The 8418-nt window shown below is 52.3% G+C and overlaps 1 pseudogene across 1 annotated transcript in view; it reads right to left on the reverse strand.

Moving 5' to 3' along the window:
* Nucleotides 1–895: 895 nt before the first annotated feature.
* LOC311351005 (sodium/hydrogen exchanger 1-like) overlaps nt 896–8418 on the reverse strand; it is a 16940-nt pseudogene continuing 9417 nt past the window's right edge. The window contains exons 5-8 of the transcript XR_014684154.1: nt 6937–7038; nt 5330–5411; nt 1079–1272; nt 896–1009 (exon numbers count right to left, since the gene is read on the reverse strand). The product of XR_014684154.1 is annotated as a sodium/hydrogen exchanger 1-like (transcript). The remainder of the gene's footprint in view (nt 1010–1078; nt 1273–5329; nt 5412–6936; nt 7039–8418) is intronic.

The raw sequence follows: 8418 nt of genomic DNA on the forward strand, positions 1-8418 counted from the left end.
CCTGCTCTGTGTTGACTTTAAGATCCTCTCTCCGAGCCAGCGAGGTGACCTTTGACCTCCACACATTCTCATCAGGACGGAGATAAGGAAGAGTTCGACGTTTGGTTTTTAAGTTCTCGACATGAAATAAGATCCCCCCCCCACCCCAACCAGCCAATCACAGGCTAGTCCCCCCCACCCCAACCAGCCAATCACAGGCTGGTCCCCCCCACCCCAACCAGCCAATCACAGGCTAGTCCCCCCCACCCCAACCAGCCAATCACAGGCTAGTCCCCCCCACCCCAACCAGCCAATCACAGGCTGGTCCCCCCCACCCCAACCAGCCAATCAGATGCTAGTTAAACCAACCCAACCAGCCAATCAGAGGCTAGTTAAACCAACCCAACCAGCCAATCAGAGGCTAGTTAAACCAACCCAACCAGCCAATCAGAGGCTAGTAACTGAAATCGATCCCGTGAGGGGCGTGTCTATACAACGTCATGGCAACAAGGCTAATTAAACACACAACCACGGACAGGACATCGTCTGATACTCAAACCATTCCAGAATGCATAGTTTACCCCCCCACCCCCCCCAGGAAGCAGCCTCCATTTTCAGAATCACGGTTTAAAAAGATAAAGAGCGATGAGCTTAGCGATGAGCTTAGCGCCAGGCCTCCATTTTATTTCCCTTTGGTCGTCGGAGCGTCGCGGTCGTTGGTCGACAGTTGGCCAGTCCCGTGTCCAATCAGAGCGAGCAAACTAAAGCTGTAGTGATCCACCTCTAAGCTCCGCCTCCCCCCCCCCCCCCCCACCCACCCCCCCCATCAGGCTCCACCCCCCCCCCTGCCCCCACCATGCTGATGAGCTGGACTCCTCCCCCTTGGGTTCCTCTCCCCTCAGGCTCCACCGGGCCCTCAGGAGAGGAAGGGCTCGTCCTCGTCGTCGTCCTCGGCGCTGGGGCCCGGGTCGCTCAGGCACCTCTGGAGCCGCTGCTCCTTGGCGCTGCTGGGGCCCCCCTCCTCCTCCCCCTTGCCCCCCCCCCCCCGGGCGGCGGCGGCGGCGGGGGGCCGCATCATCAGCCCCCCCCCCTCCCGCTCCCCCTCCTCCTCCTGGTCCCGGGCGGCGGCGGCGGCGGCGGCGGCGGGGCGGCGGCGTTGCTCGCGGCGCTGGTCGGCGCGCTGCAGCTCGTCCAGCAGGCTGAGGGAGTCGGGGGACTGGGGCGACGCCAGGTCCACCTGGATGGTCGGGACGCTGTCCGACATCTGCTTCATCATCTGGTAGGCCTGGGGGTCTGGAGGGCGGGGGGGCGGGGGGGCGGGGGGGGAGAGACAGGGGGTGAGGACCAGGGTGAGGAGGCCTGGCAGCGGGGCAGCAGAGACACACAGACGCAGACAGACAGACGCACACACTTACACGCAGACACTCACACACACACACAGATACAAACACGCATACAAAGACTCACACACATACACACACACACACACAGAATCACAGACACACACAGACAGACACAAACACGCACGCAGACACACAATCAGACACGCACACACACAGACACACACACACACGCAGACACACAGACACACACAGACACAAACACTCACGCAGACACACAGACACACACACACACGCACGCACACACAGACACACATACACAAACACACACGCAGACACACACAGACACAAACACGCACGCAGACACACAGACACACACACACACGGCCACACACACACACACACACTGCATAATATCCCCTCACAACGTTCCCAAAGACCCCACAGTCACATGACTGCACAGATCCTTCCGATCAAAGAACTACAACACCCACAATGCAACGGTTAAGGTGGGGGTCACTAGACAAGAGTCACTAATGGAACACGACGGGATGAAGACCACGACCACGTCCTCACTGACTCAGTGACTGACGACGCGGCTGCGGCGGTGGCGGTTGGGGGTTACCATGACGACCAGGATGAGGCATGCGTGTTAGCGGTGATGGTGGGGGGCGGTGATCGGCTCCTCTAGCTACGCTCATACGCACATACCTGCAGCCTCCGCCGCCGCGGCCTCGCTCTGCCGCGCAGCAGCAGCAGCAGCAGCTTTGAGATCAGTGTGCTTGCTGCCTAAAACACAACACCACACCCCGGGTTACATCGGCGCCTAGCACGGAGGCGGCTAGCACGACGGCGGCCTAGCACGGCGGGCTAGCACGGTGGGCTAGCACGGCGGCAGGCTAGCACGGCGGCAGGCTAGCTCAGCTAGGCTTGGGCCTCAGCTCACCGCCGTTAGCCAGCAGAGATCGTGACGATTGTGTCAATTCTGGCCCCCCCCGTTGCACTCCTGACCATCCCTGGAAGGAGGGCCCCCCCCCACCACTCTGAAGGAGGGCCCCCCCCCCACCACTCTGAAGGAGGGCCCCCCCCCCCCACTCTGAAGGAGGGGCCCCCCCCCACTCTGAAGGAGGACCCCCCCCTCCTCCCCACTCTGAAGGAGGGCCCCCCCCCCCCACTCTGAAGGAGGGGCCCCCCCCCCCACTCTGAAGGAGGACCCCCCCCTCCTCCCCACTCTGAAGGAGGGCCCCCCCCCCCCCCACTCTGAAGGAGGGGCCCCCCCCCCCACTCTGAAGGAGGACCCCCCCCCCCCCCCCCCCCACTCTGAAGGAGGGGCCCTCCTCCTCCCCACTCTGCGTTCCTTCTTAAGATTTCCCTTTGAGACTGTGGCCGTGTCCCAATTCAGGGGTTGCATCCTTCGAAGGATGCGTCCTTCGAAGGATGCAGCCTTCGTAGACCGCGAAGGCTGCATCGAAGGCCGAACGAGCGTTGTGGAATGGGACGGTCTAGCCTACGGAGCATTTCCGGATTGCGCAACCAGCCGTTAACGTCCTTTACCTTGCGTGACCACGCGCCGTTCCTGTCTCCTAGCAACCCTGACAGCTGCGGTTCAAACCGGACAGTGGAGGAGATATATGGAGCCAGAAATGATAATTTTATTGGTTATGTTTTATCTTTTATTGGAGGAGTGGGAGAAGATTCACCGCCGGAGCCGGCGGGTGAAGAGGAAGAGAGGACGTTGGCTTAACGTTAATTAGTTTAACGTTATATGTCTAGCGTTAATGTAATTAAACTTTGACAATAAAGTTACATATTTAAAATGGTCCCAACCTTACTTTTATATAAAAAAATGTTTTTACATAGTTTTGTCATTAAATATGTATTCGCTGCAGCTGCTGCTTCCGCTCTCTCCGCGCCATTTCTGAAAAAATATCCAACTCGCAATGAATGTTGGGATACGTTGGGCCGTGAAGGATGCATCCGATGCGTCCTTCAAATCCGGGAAACGAAGGCTGCATATCTCGGCCGCATTCGAAGGACCCTTCGAAATGGGACAGCACTTGACGCGCCGCTGTGACGTATGCGGTCTTCAAATGCGTCCTTCGAAGGATGCAACCCCTGAATTGGGACACGGCCTGTATCTGTGATTAAGGGCCAAACAAATAAAGAAAATGAAATTATTAGAATTGAATTCCCTGCAGGAAAGTAAGGTGATCCTGGGGGTTTAGCACGACGCTAGGTGGCGCTAAGTGGTGTAGCACAATGCTAAGTGGTGTAGCACGACGCTAAGTGGTATAGCACGACGCTAAGTGGTATAGCACGATGCTAAGTGGTGTAGCACGACGCTAAGTGGTGTAGCACGACGCTAAGTGGTGCTAAGTGGTATAGCACGACGCTAAGTGGTATAGCACGACGCTAAGTGGTATAGCACGATGCTAAGTGGTGCTAAGTGGTGTAGCACAATGCTAAGTGGTGCTAAGTGGTATAGCACAATTCTAAGTGGTGTAGCACGATGCTAAGTGGTGTAGCACGACGCTAAGTGGTGTAGCATGACGCTAAGTGGTATAGCACGACGCTAAGTGGTGTAGCACGACGCTAAGTGGTGTAGCACGACGCTAAGTGGTGTAGCACGACGCTAAGTGGTGTAGCACGACGCTAAGTGGTGCTAAGTGGTATAGCACGACGCTAAGTGGTATAGCACGATGCTAAGTGGTGCTAAGTGGTGTAGCACGATGCTAAGTGGTGCTAAGTGGTATAGCACAATTCTAAGTGGTGTAGCATGATGCTAAGTGGTGTAGCACGACGCTAAGTGGTGTAGCACGACGCTAAGTGGTGTAGCACGACGCTAAGTGGTGTAGCACGACGCTAAGTGGTATAGCACGACGCTAAGTGGTGTAGCACGACGCTAAGTGGTACAGCACGACGCTAAGTGGTGCTAAGTGGTACAGCACGACGCTAAGTGGTGCTAAGTGGTATAGCACGATGCTAAGTGGTATCAAAGTAGGACTGCATCGTTTGGCCCGGTCTGTCTATAGTTTATATTAGATATATATTATATTAGGTTTAAGTTGTTTTATCAAAGGTTCTACAGCTCTGAGCTTTGAGGAAGACTTTGTATTTTTAGACACTGCGCTGGTATTGGGTAACATGTTTTTAACATGTTAACAATAGGTTGACACGATTCTCTCTTTATTTTATTTTCTCTTTTTGTTAACGATACTTACCTGATGCCATCTTAGCTTCGGAGACCCAGCGGCGCAGGCTAGGGCTAGCGGTGGACAACAGTGCTAGCATTTGACGCTAGCGATGGCCATTTAAAGCCATACATGCCAGTGGCAGCGCACTAGCGTGGCTAGGGCTAGCTGCCGATGAAGTTGCTAGACGTGCGGACTTGTGACAAGCTGCTGGCTAGTCACCGTGGTGTGTGTGCTAGTGCTAGCCTGACACGCATGCTAGTGCTGGAGGCTAGTGGCAGTGATAGCAGCTCGTGCTATGAGTCCTAGGACTAGCAGTCAAAGCTAGTTCTAGTTTAAGCTGATGATAGCGGTGTGTGTGTTATGTGTGTGTGTGTGTGTGTACATGTGAGTGTGTACATGTGTGTTTGTGTGTACATGTGAGTGTGTACGTGTGTGTGTGTGTGTGTGTGTACATGTGTGTGTTTATGTATGTGTATGTACGTGTGAGTGTGTACATGTGTGCGTGTGTGTACGTGTGTTTATGTATGTGTATGTACATGTGAGTGTGTACGTGTGTGTGTGTGTGTGTGTGTGTGTGTGTGTGTGTGTGTGTACATGTGAGTGTGTGTGTGTGTACATGTGAGTGTGTGTGTGTGTGTGTGTGTGTGTGTGTGTGTGTGTGTGTGTACACATGTGAGTGTGTGTGTGTGTGCGTGCGTGCGTGCGTGCGTGCGTGCGTGCGTGCGTGCGAGCGTGCGAGTGTGTGTGAGTGTGTGTGTGTGTGTGTGTGTGTGTGTGTGTGTGTGTGTGTGTGTGTGTGTGTGTGTGTGTGTGTACCTGAGGCCAGCCGAGCTCTGGTGATGGTGGGGGAGTCCGGGGGGGCCGCGGGGACGGTCAGGTAGTTGTTCATCTCTGTGATCTGAAAGAGTCCCGTCCAGTCTGGATTAGAGCTGATCTACCACCACCTCCACCTCCCTGTCCTCCACCTTTCTGGGTGGTGTAGTGTGTAGCGTGTGTGTGTGTGTGTCTGTGTAGTGTGTGTCTGTGTAGTGTGTGTCTGTGTAGTGTGTGTGTGTCTGTGTCTGTGTAGTGTGTGTGTGTGTGTGTGTGTGTGTGTGTAGTGTGTAGTATATGTGTGTCTGTGTATAGTGTGCGTGTGTGCGTGCGTGTGTAGTGTGTGTGTGTGTGTGTGTGTGTGCGTGCGTGCATGCCTGCGTGTGTAGTGTGTGTGTGTGCGTGCGTTAGGGGTGGGCGATATGACCTAAATTTTTATCACAGTAGTTTTTTCCATTTTTGCGGTGTCGGTTTTATATCACGGTATTACAAAAATAAAACAGATATTCCATTTTAAGTCTAGTTTTACCTCTTTCCACTCTATTGGCAATGTAGCAGTACTTATCTTAAGAAAGACAGAAGAAGCCTTCCCCATAATGTAAGTTAATTAGTCTATTTAGTGTGATTCATTGATTCAGTCATATAAGTACCAGCCATTCTGTTATTTTGAGTTAAGTGAACTCTAGGTTAGCAATGTGGATCTAGTAAAGAATAAGAAAAGGAAAAAGACTTTGCCCCCCCGTGCGTGATTACCGGCCGTCGGAATTGTTGACGGGGGGGTGGGGGGGGGGGGGGGCGCCAATATACCAATTCCCCACACAGTGATATGATCGATAATAGAAAACTGCTTCGCAGCTCAGATTTTTTTTTTTTCTCGTGTGCTCGTGCCGCCCCCTCCCCATGTAGGCTGCCCGCCTCGCCCGTGCCTAAAACCGCCACTGCGTGGGTCCAAAACACAAAGCTAATTTCGAAACCCATCTCTCTCCACTACTTGAATCGGCACCGTGTCCATGGCGATATGATGCGCAACTGCTCTTGTTATTTCCTTCCACCTCCCGCTGCTTTTATCGTGAGGCACGCCAGCAGTGAACGAAGCCTGGAGTGACGCCTGTTGTGTTGTCTTCCGACGTGCTCCGCTGGCGCAGCTGCCGGTTGATCTACTGCTTTTGGCCCTTATTACATCCTCGTACACACAGGCATGCGTGCTTTTTAAATGGTGAAACAAATTGCTGGTGTTGCCACCTTTGGCTAAAACAACACGACGGCATACCTTGCACAATATCGTAGTTTGCTCTTTGTCCGCTGATTTGATTATCCGAACCAGCTCTAAATCACAGGAGTAGCTCTTTTTTTTTTAGGAACCAACTTTTCTTTCAACTACTATCTTTCTCCGTATGCGCTCTAAACCAAAACGTGTGGGTTTTTATGACGTCATGACGGTATTGCAAACTACATACCGGGCAGAACGTGACACCGGTGGCGGTGACGTTACCGGTATACCGCCCACCCCTAGCGTGCGTGCGTGCGTGCGTAGTGTGTGTGTGTGCGTGCGTGCGTGCGTGCGTGCGTGCGTGCGTGCGTGCGTGTGTGCGTGCCCGTGCTCCGCCTACCTTCTTCTCCAGCTCGATCATCTTGTGTTTCTTCAGCAGCAGGTCGCTCCAGCCGTCCTCAAACGGGTCGGCCACCAGCGTGTGGCGGTTGTAGGAGCGCAGCTACCACCGAAGAAGAAACACAGCGCCGGTCAGTGGGGGTGACCTCACAGTGACCTCGCTAAGATGGCCCCCGGACCACACCACCTCACAGCTAGCGCTAGCATTAGCAGCGCAGCACCCGGACTATACGCAGTGTGTAATAATGATTACTCGTGCTATACACAGTACGCACACAGGCATATAACCTGAAAAAGAGTATTAAAGCAGTATTGTAGTACTAGTAGTAGTAGTATGCGTGTTCTCTCTGGCCTGGTGTCGTGGCAATATCCCTTTAACAGAGATTGCGTCTAGGACAGATGAGATTTCCCACTGCAAAAAAGCACACAGTACATTGGAAAGCAATTATCCTAGGTTTAATGCGTGCATACATTAGACTCCTCTCTAGCAGAGTGAGTTATTTATACCGTTTCCCACATTGCAGATGTCAATAATCAAATCAAGTAATGTTTGCCCAAAACACAGAGCTGCCTGTGTTCTCATCAAGCAGAAGAGTGCCTATAAGAGGATGTCTTCTCCTTTGTGACCGGTTTACCCAAGTACGAAGGTTAACACTATTGGTTGACTCTAAGGAAGGTAGGCCGGCGACCCACAGAGAAGGGAAGGTGGGACCGCCGACCACAGCACGAGGGCATTGATTCCGAGGAGGAAGGTGGGACAGCTGACCAGAGCATACAGGGATAACATTTTGACGACATCGCTCACTGGTGAGGTGGCTGAACCAAGCACAAAGGTCAATGAATAGTCGACTCTGAGGAAAGGCAGGATGGCGAGACAATACGCTAAAGGAAAGAACAAGGCCGAAGTTATAAAAACAAACAACATGTCGATTTTTCCATCACACTGGTCTTCTGCAGGTTATTTTATTATTATTATTATTTTTTATTTAACCTTTATTTATCCAGGTGAGTCCCATTGAGACCTTTAGCCTCTTTTTCAAGGGAGCCCAATATAGTAGTATTACTATAGTAGTAGTATTAAAGTAGTATAGTAGTAGTACTAAAGTAGTAGTAGTATTATAGTGGTATTATAGTAGTAGCACTGTAGTAGTAGTATTGTAGTAGTACACACCCTCTGGCAGGTCTTCTGCAGGTTGTAGTACTATATTAGTAGTACTGTAGTAGTACTGTAGTAGTACTGTAGTACTCACTCTCTGGTGGGTCTTCTGCAGGTTATAGTACTATATTAGTAGTACTGTAGTAGTACTGTAGTAGTACTGTAGTACTCACTCTCTGGTGGGTCTTCTGCAGGTTATAGTACTATATTAGTAGTACTGTAGTAGTACTGTAGTACTCACTCTCTGGCGGGTCTTCTGCAGGTTGTAGTACTATATTAGTAGTACTGTAGTAGTACTGTAGTAGTACTGTAGTACTCACTCTCTGT

Source organism: Micromesistius poutassou, assembly GCF_964030765.1.
Source record: "Micromesistius poutassou genome assembly, chromosome: 8".
Taxonomy (NCBI): domain Eukaryota; kingdom Metazoa; phylum Chordata; class Actinopteri; order Gadiformes; family Gadidae; genus Micromesistius; species Micromesistius poutassou.